The 15,732-nt window shown below is 42.7% G+C and overlaps 1 long non-coding RNA gene across 1 annotated transcript; it reads right to left on the minus strand.

Moving 5' to 3' along the window:
- Positions 1-2,407: 2,407 nt before the first annotated feature.
- On the minus strand, positions 2,408-15,504 carry LOC121139473. The gene is made up of 3 exons (XR_005876429.1): positions 15,280-15,504; positions 4,882-4,926; positions 2,408-2,830 (listed from the first exon to the last, which is right to left on the minus strand). It is a non-coding gene; the product is annotated as an uncharacterized LOC121139473 (long non-coding RNA).
- Positions 15,505-15,732: the final 228 nt, after the last annotated feature.

Here is a 15,732-nt window from a genome sequence, read left to right on the forward strand (position 1 = left end):
CTGTCTCTGCCTTCTGAGTGCTGGGGTTAAAGGCATGTACCATATACCGTGGAGACATACTCTCATACTAACACTCACACACTTACACACATACTCTCATACACACTCACAGTCACATACACATACACTCTCACACATACTCACACTCAGACACACTTACACTCACGCATGTACACACACAGATGATGAATGCCCTTCCCATATATCCCCATGATCTACACGCTAGTGTTCACTTGGCTTTATTTTCTGAGCTGAGTGACTACTGAATAGAATAACTGTACCAGTTTACACCACTAACATTGCATCTTTGCTGTGTTGATTTTTCCCTGTTAACTCTTCAATTAGCATGTTCTGGCTGCTAGGAATACTGCACAGCATCTACCCAACCAACCATCCACCTGCAGGATTTTTATGATCCTTTTTTTGTTTAAAAGATTTTTATTTTCTTCTTGGATTTTCAAGACAGGGTCTTACTAGGCAACCGTGGTTGTCCTGGAACTCACTCTGTAGTCCGCACCAGTGATCTGCCTCCCTCTGCCTCTGGAGTGCTAGGATTAAAGGCGTGTGCCACCACATCTGGTTTAGAAAAACTCAGCAATGTTATTTTGTAGACAATTCTATCAGGTTTTCGTTTCCTTATGGTTCTTCCTTCTTGCGTTTTCTTTACAAAATGTCTTCACAGGAGACTATTCCAAACCACATGAATAGTCTCACATTTCCCCACAGAGTTTTACCCTTGACACCAATGTCTTTAATCTTTTGGTATTTCTTTTGGGTGGTTTAGGGGAGGCTGAATGTCACCACACTGGTAACAGATTCATCTGTTGTCTCCCAAGAGATTCGTCTTGTGCTCTAGCCTATACCAAGTCCCCATGGACAGCTGGCCTCACTTCCTGATTCTCCATTCTCTTTGTCTTTTGGGTTTTGCTTTAAAACTTATAGCTTTGTAATTCACCTTAATATCTATTAAGTCAATCCATTTTTGCTTGCTTGTCCTTTCAAAATGAGCTGCTTCTGAATGTCAGTTCTTGTATGTAAATTCCAAAATTGTTTTGTCAGGATTCCTACAGGGTGCAGGAGGATCTTTTACAGGAATTGCCTAGGACCAGTAACTTAGTTTGGGAAAACAAGTTATACTCTGTTTTTCTTTTCTTTTAAGACATGATCATGTTGCATATTTAGACTGGCCTCAAACTCACTACATAGCCCAGGCTAACCTCAAACAGTCTTTCTGCCTCTGGCTCCCATGGGCTTGGATTTCAGGTATATATATATATGTCTGTGTTCATATATATATATATATATATATATATATATATATATATGTCTCATATGTTGTTAGGAACAGCAATTCTTAAAATTCTAAATTGCTTCATGCAACTGATATATCACTCCATATTCAGGTCTTTTTTTTTATATCCATTACTATAATTTAAAGTTTCTGCAAAAAAAACCCAACCCTGTATGTCTTTTTTAGCTCATTTCCCAGCTAATTAAGAAGCTTAAAATTTCCTTTCTGGATTCCTTGGATGACCCACCCCCATTGTGGACTATTTGCTGAACTTTTCCCTCTGCACTGGTCTTATCTTCCCCTTGATATCTTAAAATATTTAATTAATAGATTATCTGCTTTGCATCTCAAGTTGGCCTTGAACTTGCTATGTTCCTGAGGATGACCTTGAACTTTGGATCCTGTTTCCACTTCCTGCATGCCGGTATTGGGGATTGAGCCCAGAGCTTTGTGCAAGTTAGGCGAACACTCTACAGATTTCACACAAGTACACACCTTTTGGTTTTCACGGTCCCTGGTTTCCCTTTTCTGGCTTCAGCCTTTGATGTTCATCATTTTTGATCCTGTCTCCTCACCCTACAGCCTTGACCTGCATTTCTACCTCATCCTAACTGTCACCACTTGGATGCTTCACAAATGTCACATAAAGCTGTATCTGACATTTATCTCAGATTTAAGTCCATGTCTGAGAGTGACAGTGTAAAAGAATAGTCACCTTTTATTTCTGTCTCCCACAAAGTTTTCCAAAGCCTCCCAGAAGACATCTCTTTCTAACTCATTAACCAGAATAATGTGCCATAACACTGACACCTTGCAGGGAAAGTGGATGGAACGGCATGATTAGCTTAGATTGACATATGATTCTATCCCTGGGCTAAATATTTTCCACCTGGACAAAAAATAATCAATGTGTAGCAAAGGCTACACAGAATGGTACTGAACAGAAAACTACAAAGGCTCTTGGTATAGATACGGAAGTTTAAGTCAAGATCAACTATGTTCTTACGTTGTAGGGCCCTAGAATTACCGGTTTCTCATTTATTTGGTTAGGGGTACTGGTCTAATCACTGAAGATCCAATGATAATCAAAATTGGACAGAGCTGCCACCACAAAGATGAAGTAGAAAGTATTAAGTGAATACTTCCACGAAAATATAGTTTCCAACTTGAGAAAGTATTACAAAGGATAGGAACAGGCATTGGGGGAGCTCCTAAAGAGGGTGCTTGCTCTGAAACATTGACAATTCTTGCACATTCCAGGAAGGAGCAAGATTGAGGGGATGACAGAAGCGTGGAGTTGTCACAAATAGGGAACAAGTCTATAGAGTTAGAGGCAAATGGCTTGGGCTCTGGAACACAGTAGACCCACCTACTGAGCTCAAACAGCCAGATGGAGCCAAGTGCACCCCATTGTTTACACCCAAGGACCAGACATGTGTAGCAGACAGGTGGTGGGGGTTCTGGTATAAACTTCAATGTCTTCTGTGCTGTCATAATGTCATTGACTCACAGTTCTTTTTTCTCATGTAGTCATATGCTCTAGAAGAAAGAAACACATACCATTTTAAAGAATTAAGCATCTTGTACTGGAGAATTGATACAGTGGATAAGAGCACTGGCTGTTCTTTCAGAGGACCTGGCTCCAATTCTCAGCACCCACACAGTGACTCATGGCTATCTGTGACTCCAGCTGCAAGGGATCCAACACCCTCTTCTGGCCTCCAAGGCCACCAGGCACATATATGGTGTATATATATAGCGTGTGCAGGCAAAACTTTATATCCATAAAATAAAAAATTTAAATAATGAAACATCTTAGTATCTTAAGGACTTTCTCCCAAGAACTTACCTCCCTAAATAAATATTCACAGTTTCAAATGGGGATAAAGTGGGTATACTGGACCCCCAAAATAATGTTCTTTCTACAATACTCAGCAAATGGAATTTATGAAGAAATCTAGAACAAATTAAATATATTGTCATTGCAATTGAATTAGTATGAATACACCTGAATTCCTCAAAAATATTTTCCAAGGAAATTACCATTATAGGCAGTTAGAAGACAAAGTTAGGCATATTAAATCACATTTCACTGAATGTGTTTGGTCAGACAGATTGCTTAGGAACTGAGCACTTCCAGGACTAGTTTGGGGCTCCACCAGTGGCACACAAGGAAAAAGCTTTTGGAGAGGGAAAATGTGAAAGTAGGGTAAAGAAAATATTAGGTTAAAGTAGAACAGTAGGGGCTGGAGCGATGACTCAGTGGATAAGAGCACTTGATGGTGATGCTCTTGCAGAGGACTTCAGTTTGGTTCCCAGTCCTACATGTGTGTAACTTCAGTTCTGGGGGATCTGGTGCCCTCTTCTGGACTCTAAGGGCACCGCATGCACATGGTGCACATAACTCACATGGAGGCAAAACACTTCATACCCCTACGATAAAAACAAACGGGCTCTAGAAGGGTAGAGTGATAGCCAGATTCACATCATTCCAGTGAAAAGTCCCTGGCAAAGCTAGTTAAACTTAAGTTACACAGGCTTACGTAAGAACTCAGGGTGCTGGAGTTGGGGCAGCCTAATCACCTCCCAATTAATTATCTTAATAACTCCATTTTATAGGCATGGAAACAGGCATGTGCAAATAAGCTAAGTAGCTCTTCCAGGGTCAAACAGTTAACAAGTGGTTGGTCTTGAACTTGATTGTGGCATGGTTTTACAATCTCTGTGCTTTGAGCCAAAGAGTACTATTTATATGGTGGTAAGTTGAGCAAGTCATGCAGGAAAACTGTCAGGATTATCCAGAGAGGAGGTGTTTGCTGCACAGGGGTGGTGGTGGTGGAAGGGAGCTTCCTGGAAAAGTCTGATACCACTGTGTATGCTTTCTTGTCTGACATGTAACGGTAGTTACTGTCTGTTCTCCCCAGTGTTAGCATCCATTTGTACCTGCTCTTTTCCCTTTGGTTTCTCAGTCATGCGAGCCCGACTTGGACTGTAGTTAGCACATTTTAACTGCATGCTACTCATGGAGCAACTACAAATCTGTAGAGACTTTGAATGTGATCTCCTTTTAGAGAGGGTACACTCTCCATTTCTATCTCCAGGCTTATCTTTTGTCTTCCATTGTCTCAGAACCAGAAAGCCCTTGTTGAAAATAATTCATAAACTAAAAATGAAATGAAAGCATTTTGAAAACGCTAATGGTAAAGGTAAAAGACACCAAGGGGGAAAATATGTGCAACTAAGATCACAGACTAAGCAGCCAATTCCCCGTCAGTATGTATGAACACTACTTACAAATCACATGAAAAAGACCAACCATATTTGAAATGAAGAGAACTAAAGGTGTGAGCAATTTTATAAGAAAGAAATACAATGAAAAGATTCATGACGTCACCTGTGAGAAATACAAATTAAAACCATACTGAGACAACATCACTTACCTATCATATTAGTAAAGACTTTTTGTGGGTGACCACACTCAAACAGCGATGTGAGGGCAGAGGCATATCCTGTATTACTGGGAGGGTGTGAACTCAGTAGTCTCTCAGTGGGGATAGTGAGCAATTTCTGCCAAAATTACAAATACTTACGTTTTTGTATCCTTGGTATGCAAAAGTGTCTCAGTTATAGCATCACTGTAAAAAAAAAAACCTGAGAATAACACAGATATCCAAGTACAGGGAAAATGGTTACAAAATATTCTTCATTTATGTGATTGAATTGTGTCACAATGAAGAACTATTCAACTGTATTTCCTATTAAGATAGATTTAAGTACAAAATCACTTTAGGAACTAAACTATGTTATGTACTTCAGTGCTCTTACTAGAAGGTCATTTGCTGGGAAGAGCTTTAGACAAGTAGAGAGGTTAGGAGATGGACAGCTGGCTTTTTCTTAATCTTACTAAGTTCTATACATTTACACACTTAAAAAGATATTTTAATTATGCAAATTTGTGGATTTTAACGTTGTCAGTTTGAGAGTTTCCTCAATACAGAAAACACATTCACAAGCCTCCTCAGACTATCTGGGCTACCGGCGAGGCCTTGGCTACAAAAGTGTTTCTCATGCAGCCCTTGCAGAGTCACAGTTGTGTTTCCTGTCTCAGGAATGCTTACTGACTTCCCACCTGGATGACCTTTATAAGTCTGTTAGCGTGAGAGGAGCCATACTGAGAAATGTCTGAACTCAAGCCTCAATTGCTGCTGGTGTTCCCTCCTGTGGACCTGCATGTTTACTGTGTAGGGGATCTGTGATGGTTCCACTGTACTTTCTTCCCAAACTGGGGCTCAGGAAGCTTATCTTCCCACAAGGGCTTAGATTTTGATTATTGGAAGATCACTCCAGGATTATTCTGCTTTTGCTGTCATTGGGAGACACTTACTGCAACTATCTTCACCCATCTTCATTTTAGGAGACCATCCATGTTTCTGTATCAACTCTATAAACCAGTTTTGATTCTCATCTCTACTCTTCTTGGGAAGCATTCTCAACTATAAACAAGTCTGTATTCTAACATTCACCCATTAACATAGGGCATTGGAATAGAAGGTGTTTTAGGTTTTTCCACATCTGAAAATCTATGATCCAGGAGAGACATTCTCTCCTCTGTCAGGCCTACAGAGTAATTAAAAGCACCAACCATTATTCCAAGAGTTTGAGTGGTCTGTCAAATAAGAATCTTCAAGCTGGATAGACAGTGAAAGGTAAACAATTTTGAATCATGAGGATCTCTTAGAAATCCATGAAAAGGCAAGGTACAGTTCAAACAAATTACAAAAAGGGAAAATTTAAATGGACAATAAACATAAAAATATTTCACTTTACTAGTAATAATGAAGTACCCATTAAAATACAAATGAAAACACTTTTTAACTTATAAAACTGAAAGCATTTGAAAACAGTAACTATGTTGTGAGAAGTGAGATAATAGGGAGGAACATGGACATATTGCAAGGAGTGTAAAATTGATTCCAAGTTTCTGAAGGGCAGTTTGGCACACTGAAATCACTTTCTAAAATTCGAAGAATCACATAGATGTGTTCATGTCTAGGAATTTATCCCAGCGTAATAAGATAAATGTAAAAAAATTCAGACAAGATGTTCTTTTAAAATTTCTAACGTTTATTTATTTAGTGTGTGTGTGTGTGTGTGTGTGTGTGTGTGTGTGTGTGTGTGTGTGTGTAGATCAGAATATAGCTGCAGGAGTCCATCCTCTCTGGGATTGGACTCAAGTTGTCAATTTGTTGGCAAGTGCCCTCTGAGGACCTGTTAAGCCATCTCATGTAGCCCCATAAGAATATTCTTTAGCATGTAAGTTATCGTAACCAAACACAGCCTAAATATTGTCAAAGGAAAATGGAAGAATAATGCAATAATTTTAAAAGATGGACAGAGGTGTTGCATGACAGAATGCACACAACCTACAGTGGAGTGAGCATGATCACTTTTTTCTGTTTGCATTTTAAGAACCTGAACCCAAGATAGTAATAACCATCATGTCTGAATAGGTAATCTTTACTTTCTTGTGAATATCTGTTAATATTTTCTCATTATTCAAAAATAAAGAGCATTTATCATTTTAATCATTAGTAACAAACACAAAACCATGACTCTCCTTTCAAGACAGTAATTATAGACTAGTGTTGTAAGTATTACTGCAACATAGTTTTTGTTACCATAGCAAATTAAACATAGAAGTAGTGCCTGGGATTAGGCCACACCATCTGTCAAAAGCAACATTGGCTTCTTATTGCCCAGGGAAATTCCACAAAATTGCCACCTCACCGGGGGACTCCAGCAATACTGTCTCAAAAAAAAAAATCTGCAAAGGCAATGGTCTTTTGTTTCCATTTGTCATAAGGAAGTGATGGCGAAGGCAGAAGCAACGTTCAGTGCTCTCTTTACCCTACCCCAGACCATCTTCTCTTCCCTTCCCTCTCTCGTTCCTTTTGTCCTTCCTCCCCTCCCCTTCTCTCTTTCCTTTGGCTGTTATTCTCTCATCAGAGATGTCCGAGAGCTTTGTGACAATGCTAGGCTCCCCAGTGCTACACAGGCAAAGGCAAAAATGTAACACTGGGATTTGGAGCTTATTTTACTTAAACATCGAAATACCAGGGTTGATGGCTTTGCCTATTTTCAAATAGTCATAATTGTAAAATCTAAGACATCAAGGCATGAGGTGTGAAGCACTTTTCAGAAGCATGCATTTACAGCAGCTTTACAGCCTTCCTGAAAGTCACGAGGTGAATGTGTGTGCTCATGGACAAACATCCCACGTACAGCACCATGCTGTTATAGGTTAATGGTCAAGTTCATCACGTAATATTAGAGATCAGCCTACAGTGGTGGTGCACACCTTTAATCCCAGCACTTGGGAGGCAGAGGCAGGTGGATATCTCTGAGTTTGAGGCCAACCTGGTCAATAGAGTGAGTTCCAGGATAGCCAAGACTACATAGAGAAACCCCATCTCAATATGCCCCCCAAAAAAACTTTTATAAAGTGAAATTTTAATTAAATTTGAAAAACTACATCTGAACCATTATAGTAATATTATTTGATATTTTTAATGAGGGCAATTTTTAAAAACAATGTACAATAAATGATTGCATCATTATTGAATTGCTATCATATTTTTTTTGCCAATTTTTTCCAGTTGTTGGAATTTCTCTTTCCAGCTCTGTGACAGTGGGCGAATAGCGAGGGGTGTTATAGACTAAGCTATCTGATTCATCTGCTTCACACTGCATTCCTAATCTTCGTAGTCACGTGTGTGTGTGTATCTACATGTGCTCATGTCTCTCTGTGTGTCAGTGTCTTAGTGTTTACAAATGTGTGTGTGTGTCTGTGTGTATGTGCGTATGTTTGTATCGCGGTATGTCTGTCTGTGTGACTGTGTGCTTGTGTCTGTGTGTATTTGTGTTTGTGTGTATATCTATGTGATTCTGTGTCTGTGTGTCTTTGTGATTGTGTGTACATCTATGTGGTTCTGTGTCTCTGTGTGTACTGTTTGTGCATGCATTGTGTTTTGATGTAAAAAGAATGTATCATCATCATTTGTAGTAATTTTGCGTTTTTATTTCTGAGTGTGGAGGCACAGGGCGCCTGAGGTAATGTGCCTTTCGAGGTCACAGTGAATTAAGGATAGGAACAGAATCTTTCCGTTACAGCACATGTGCTAGGAGTCAATAGTGAGTCACTAAAAAAGGCCAGCATAATCATTTCTCTCTTACATTAGTGGAAAATAGCACTTCTATTCTCCTTAGAAGAAAATATTACTGCTTCTCAAAGTGTTCAAACTTCCTGAAGTTTCCAATGAAGATTCCAACAAGGTGATTGCTGTGGCTGTTTAAGATTCTCTTCCACTTAAAAAATGCTGCAGTTCTATGAATTTGGAGGAGGAGGAGGAGGAGGGAGGGGGGAGAATATATAGATGATTCAGTTGTGGTTTGTGGAAAAATACATTTTTTATAATCTAGAAAACGTAACATGAGTTCAAGGCCTTGAGCCTTGAGCCCTATCACTGGGCACTGGGACAAGTTGCTAGATAGCCCCCCTTGATGACACACTTTCATTTCACAGCTGCTCTGTGCAAGACTGTGTGAGAGACTTGGGAAAGCCTCTGAGGAGTGAGGGCAGCTGTTGGCGATTCCTACTGCATGCGGCTGGGCTTTGACTAGTTGTGAACACACAAGAGCAACCTGGGCAGCCTACAAACCTGTGCAGGGTTGACAATGTGACAATTATTCCCCATCTGATGAGTTTTTCAGATTAGTGCAATGATGGGATTCTCCCAGCAACACTGAAATCAAAACAAAACCTTGGCTGATGTGAAAGGACATCCCGGCCTGGTCAGTCGTGGCACCTGTCCACACGATGGCTCTTGGAGCCAGCATTCCTTACCCAGCATCCTGGTCTACACCATTACTTCCGTCCCGTCATGGTTAGAGTGGAGACATATTGGCCTCCTCTAAGGTCTATGGACACACTGCATGTCTCATGTTCGCCTTTCTTCATGCCCTTCCTTCAGCCAGAAATGCTCTTCTACTCTCTAGTTTCCTACCAGACACACATATGCAGCTCTCAGATCTCCTTCAGCTGTCACAGCCCAGAGGCCAAGTTCAGGCATCTATGATGAACTTTCACGGCACCAAGAACCTTGCCTTGAGGAATCTTAGTTACAAATTTGCATATGAATTATTTGGCTTATGGTACTAAACTCCATGGGGACAGGGAGGTCTTACCTCCCACTGTGTTCCCAGCACCAAGGATAGGATCTAACACAGGCAAGTGCTGGAGAATGGAATGTAGACTGAACTTTCTACGGCCTATGCTGAGACAGCATCTGGTTCCCACTGGTTCCTAGTCATGCTGTGCACACAACCAGGCAGTAGAGGCTGCTTCGGTAGAACAACTTATGGGCAACTGTTTAAATGTCTCAAAAGTCACCAAGGAAAGAGCTGGGATATGGCTCAATGGTAGAACACTATTATACAAAAGACCCTAAGTGCCACCTAACACCACAACACAACAATAATAAACCATTTCATACTTTTAACATCAAGTATGATTAGACCACTGTTTTCTAGAGAAAGTCAACTTCACTTGAACTTACGCATCACATGGGGACCCTGTAGTTGTAACGAGCACATTTTGCATTTTTCTAGCAACCATTTTAAGTGCTACACATTTTCATTCTTTTTGCTGCCCTTTGACCCCTCAGCAGGTAAGAGGAGGAGCAATGGGAACAGAATGGCCCCTTTTTGCTAATCTCTGGTTCACTGTGTGCAGTGGAAATTCAAAGCCTGCTTGTCTTGGTGTGATGGGTATCACCCTGCTGCTGAATTCATTATGCATCTTCCTTGGAAGAGTAAAGAACACCGTGTCACATTTTACAGTGTGTTCCTACCAGTGATGTCTGGTCTCAACACCACGCTACTGCTGCTGTGAAAAGATAGCATTTTTCCAGTCTTTTACACAATGAAAGTCAAAGGTTTTCTACAAGGAGGTATTTTGAAAAAGAGGGCTCAAACTCGGCTCATCTGGTTTTAGAACTTTTGTATTGCTAGATAGAACCATTTGAAACCCGTATGTTACAGGTTTTATAATACATTAGACTGTGCTTTCTATTTGACAGCACTTCTTGTTACTCTAAGGGTGCTACATCAAGTCGTGGGATGATTGCAATAACGCCCCCTGGTTAATGAGAAGAGTATTCGTTTTGCTTGTGTAGGTAAGTAAGCGAACCTTGGTGGCTAATGACACATTTAGCCAGCTGACCAGTCTGTGATAAATTTCAGATCTCTGGCTCTGTTTGACCACCACTAGTAGAGGGACTAATTGTTCTCCAAAGATGCCCCAGACCTAGTTTTCAAACCTATGGGTGTGTTACTGTGGGTGGCCGTGGGGCTTTGACAATGCTATTAAATTAAGAACGTGGAGATGGGGAGATTACTCAATGTTATCTGGGTCAACCCAGGATAATCACAGGGGATCTTACAAGAGGGAGACAGGCCAGAGTCTGAGAATGAGAGATGATAGTAGAAGTATGCACAGAGAGAGAGAGAGAGAGAGAGAGAGAGAGAGCCAGTGTTTTTATACTGTCATCTATGAAGACAGAGGAAGGGTCCACAGGCTAAAGAAGGTGGTTATGTGGTCTCCAGAAGCTAGGGAGGTTATGAATATAGGTGCTTTTCTACAGTCTCTGGAAGGAAAAGAGCCTCCCTTTGATGTCAGGGCTTCCACCCCCAGAACTAGTCAAATTTGTGTTGTTTGGAGCAAGGATCTATGCCAATTAGTCTCAGCAGTAATGGGAAAAGATTACCTCTACCCAAACCATGACATCCACCATCAAGGAGAAATTCAGAGTCCCAGGCCTGGCTTCAATATGTCAGGGACAAGCCAGACTCTGCCTCACAAGGAGAGGCTACCCTGCTGGTTCTCCTTGCTAAAGGGTTCCGGTGACTTCAGGACACAAGGAACAGACCTCAAATGTCCTTGGCCCAGCCTGCCTCTGCCCTTGTCTCCTCCTCACCCATGGGCCACAGACTTGCCTCTTCCTGTTGCTGGTGATGTGAGCACTTCCAACGTCCCTTCTTGAAACACTGTGGAATCGCGAGGCACCTTGCCTCAGCTCTTCACTGAGCGTTTAACTGTGCGCTACCAGTTACATGTTTGCTACGAAGCATTCAGCACCGCCTGGGACCAAGTGCCTCATTGTCCTACCTGCAGTGAGTCTCTCACTAATGTGTGTGCTCTCTCAAGAGCCTGAGTGTGTTACTCAGCCACGGTGCTTGCCAAGTAGAGAATAGATGGGAGGCAGCCATGAACCAGGGCACCTGGATTTCCTCAGCCCATTCTCGACCTTCAAGTGGAGTTTCTGCTTGGGTCTGCATGCTGTGGGCCCTCAGATTCTCTCTCCCAAGGGCTCCTGGTTGCCTGTAGATAAAAGTGTCTGTTTTCTCCCAAGGAAGAGAAAGCCTGGAGAGTCTACCCCCTGCCTGGTACCCACGCCATGCTCCTGTGAGCATGGAGTATCAACAGCAGACAAGGCCACTCTGACCACAGTGGAGCAGAAACAAAACACACAAAACAAATAAGATTACTCTATAATCATGTCTGAACCCAGATAAAAAATAAGAGCACAGTCCAAACCACAAAAGTGACCAACAATGCCCCTTCCTGGCTAATCAGGGTGACTTCTGTTTCTTTACTAATTATAGCTTTAGTTTTACCTCATTCCTCCTATTTCCTTGGTAGGAATTATTAAAGATATGTAATCATATAATTATCCCTATTCCTGATAGCATCCAATGCACAACACTCTGTTTCCTTGAACCCTCCCTATCACCCAAACACTATAGTGATATTTTTTCACAGTGTTGGGTTTAAACCTAGAGTCTTGTGCATGTTACACAAGCACTCTATAACTGAGCTATAACCCAGGCTCCACAATTTCATAATATCCCTTTATTGAGATACCCCATGGAGCCCCATCACAGCTAGTCAGATAACTCAACATTGTTTCTTCAGCATGAAAAGGAAAGCCCAGTGTTTCTGCCATCTTGGTGTGGAGAAATTCTCCTTGAGCCAAGGGGTCAGCTAGAAAATCCCGAATCATGGTGCCAACAAATCACTAACACTGGGACTGGATACTCCCAGGTGCCTAGCACCAACATGCATGGACAGGAGTAGCTTGAGAGGTTCCTTGTAAGCTGCTTTCTGGCAAACAAGTCCCAGCGAGAGCACTTGTGGCCTCTCTGACCGGCCTCAGGGATGTCTCCACCTAAGGCAAGGCACTCCCTATTGCTAATCTAACCAAGTCAGGCTCTTCAAAGCAGCTTCATGGGCCTGGGGAGATAGCTCAGACAGTAAAATTCTTGCCACACAGGCATGAAGGCCTGAGTTCAACCCACAGCACTTGCATTCAGTCTGGGTATGATGGCATCGACTTGTCAAACCAGCATTAGGAGGTAGAGACCGGACCTAGTCAGTCTAACCCTAATCAATCTGTGAGTCCCAGGCCAATGAGAGAGTCTGCTTGAAAACACAAGATAGAAAATAGTTGGGGAAGACATTTGATACTGCTATGTGATCTCTACACCTGTGTGTGCTCATATATAAACATCTGGACACACATACGTAAGAGGCTTCCAGAGTTCCCTACCACTTCTGCTCCTACTTGTTCACCAGCTCTATTCCCCATGTTTGTTATATTCTTCCCTGGACCCTCCTTCCTTTACCACCTAGCCCTGTTGATTGACTCCCTTTTCTCTACCCTTTCAATCCCTCATCTTAGCCTGCACCTCTGTCACAGGTCTGTGCACCTGGGCCAGCTGGACTCTGGCCTCTGGTCCCTGGACCTCTTCCCTCTTTCAAATCCCTGCTTGATGATTAACTCAGCATCGGAGTGTCTTGCTTGAACCCAGTTAGATACTCAACCTTGGAGCAGCCGCTCTCGGCATTTATTAGGGGATCTGTGGTTAGAGCAACTGGCCAAATGATTTATGATGTTTGGGAGCATGCTTGACTGTGGTGGGAGTATGGCTCATGCCCTTCATCTCCTCAGCCACAGCCGAAGCTAACCAGGGTATAGATCACACTCACAGGGCTTGGTTTGGACCACTTCCTCCTTAGGACCTGGAACCTGGATCCAGAAGGGATGACTGCCCCGCATCCCATAGGCTGCCATGCTGTAAGTGAGAGTCGATTGAAAAAAAAACCTCCTCTTTGGGTGATCTCTCCACTGTGTCCCTTCCCTGGTTACGAGTGTCTGGAAGCGCAGCTACCATCCTATGCTTAGATGTTTGTTCCTGAAGCTAAGCTCTGTAGCCACAAAGCACTGGTCCTAGGATATTTTTCTTTCCACAGCTGGATGTTTTCCAGCCACCCTGATGACCTGAGCACTCAGTTCATTCTCTGTTAGTGGTGAGCACCAGAGTGAAGTCAAGGCTACATCCAAACAGACTTTGTGTTCAAGGGAAGGATATTGGAATAATCATCGTGCTGCCACCCTGAATAGAACCAGAGTCATGGATAGCCACAGATTTGGGGAAATGTCCAAGATGGAGGGAGAAAAACCAAGAGTTGCAAAGGTTATAAGTATGTACTGCAGGAGGCCATTTGGATAGCCTTACATATTGAACATGCTTGTTGTAGTTCAGGAGGCTGAAAAGTCTGTGTACTATGTTCTTCTGGAAAAAGATTCTCAATAGTTAATCTTTATAAACTGCTTCAACTAGTTTCAAAGTTACGTTTGTTATTTTTCCAGCCAGTAAACAATGTTTTCATAAAAGGGACTTAAGATCGCCACTTCCATTTAATAATGTTGTCTACGGCCATACCACCCTGAATGTGCCCGATCTCATCTGATCTCAGAACTAAGCGGGGTTGGGCCTGGTTAGTACTTGGATGGGAGACCGTTTAATAATGTATCATCTCCTTCAAACACCACACCTGCACTTGACCACCAAAAACATACTCTTCCGCCGAAGCTGAGCTTGAGCCTGGTGCCTTAGACCACCCGGCCACCCTGACACGACCGAAAACATACTCTTAAAGATGCAGCTCAATGCACAAGATCTCTCTTTCCATCTTAATCTGTCATCTCCAGTTTATTTTTTTTTTCTTCTAGAGTCTGAAAGCACTTTCGATTTTTCCCAGGCTCCATGCTGATGCCAGCCTGAGGCTGTGGAAGAAGTGAAGACCCCCCCACACCCCCACCCCGAGAAACAGAGGAGAATGGCTGAGGGGCTTATTCATGGTCTTACTCAGCAGTGCGCCTTACAGAGTGCTGCCAGTCAGGTTACGTGCTGGTTGTTGGGGCCAAGCAGACACAAAGAAGATTATGACTTTAGACAGATCCTCAAGGGCAGCCAGTTTTTCTAGGACCCCTGGCTTGCTCCAATTGCCCGGGGCAGTGGGGACACTTGTGGGGGGGATCAGACTTCCTGAGCTTACTACCCAGTACTGATGCCAGTTAGGGGTTGGGTCAGATGTTGTTCACAACAGCCAGCAATAAACATAGGCTTAAATGTGACCATTTATTTTTCTTTCATTTAAACAAGTAAGAACAGAGGCAGAGGTAAGCATTCCAAGGCTACTGAATATCCTCTGTCCTTCCTTCACAACCTTTAGCTGGCAGCTTTCTTTTGGGCGTTATGAGTTGGGGCCAGAAATTTAGGCATCCAAATGGCACTCCAGACAGGAAGCAGGAAGCAGGAACAAGGGGGAAAGAACGAGAAAAGTCCCATGTAAGCTGCCTAAACCCTTCTTAAGCGTCTCTCAAGTTTAATCTTGTGACATCTGGCTTCTACCTTCTGAGCCACTGTTGCCTGGAAGAAAGTAAGCTGCTCTCCTCCCTTCACCACATCAGTTTAGGGTACCTTAACAAGAACAGGGCCACTAGCTGTCCCTACCCCGGAGTCACAGTACTGCCCGTCTCACCAAGCTAGCAAGTTGAAAATAACCATCACTTCCGAGTACTTACCTCATACCTCCTGCCTTTCCTCATGTAGCCCTTATAAAAACTCTGTGGTAGGTACTACTGTCACCACTGTCATTCACTAGCAGGGGTACCAGTTCTCTGGGAATCACTCGTTTAGGGAACAGAGACAGAGCCATAGTGATCTGACCACGGGCTCATGCTTCTAACCTCAGTGTGCCTGCCGTCATCTCTCCCATCATTCACGCACTAGTAATTTCCTGCGTCTCTCTGGGGACAGGACAGGAGGATTCTGGGTAACGGCTGTCTGAGTTTAACCTCCCATGGACTGTACCAAGCTTTGGAAAAATTCCGCTTCGGAGCCTGAGGATACCTGTGATCTCAGACTAGTGATAATTATAAGAGACACCCCCGTCTTATGAGAATCAGCCTGTGCAAAACTCACACTTACAACAAAGATCAATGCCTGTGTTTGGGACCATGCTGTGTCTTGCATCA

The sequence above is a fragment of the Mesocricetus auratus genome, unplaced genomic scaffold, assembly GCF_017639785.1.
Source record: "Mesocricetus auratus isolate SY011 unplaced genomic scaffold, BCM_Maur_2.0 Super-Scaffold_15014, whole genome shotgun sequence".
Taxonomy (NCBI): Eukaryota; Metazoa; Chordata; class Mammalia; order Rodentia; family Cricetidae; genus Mesocricetus; species Mesocricetus auratus.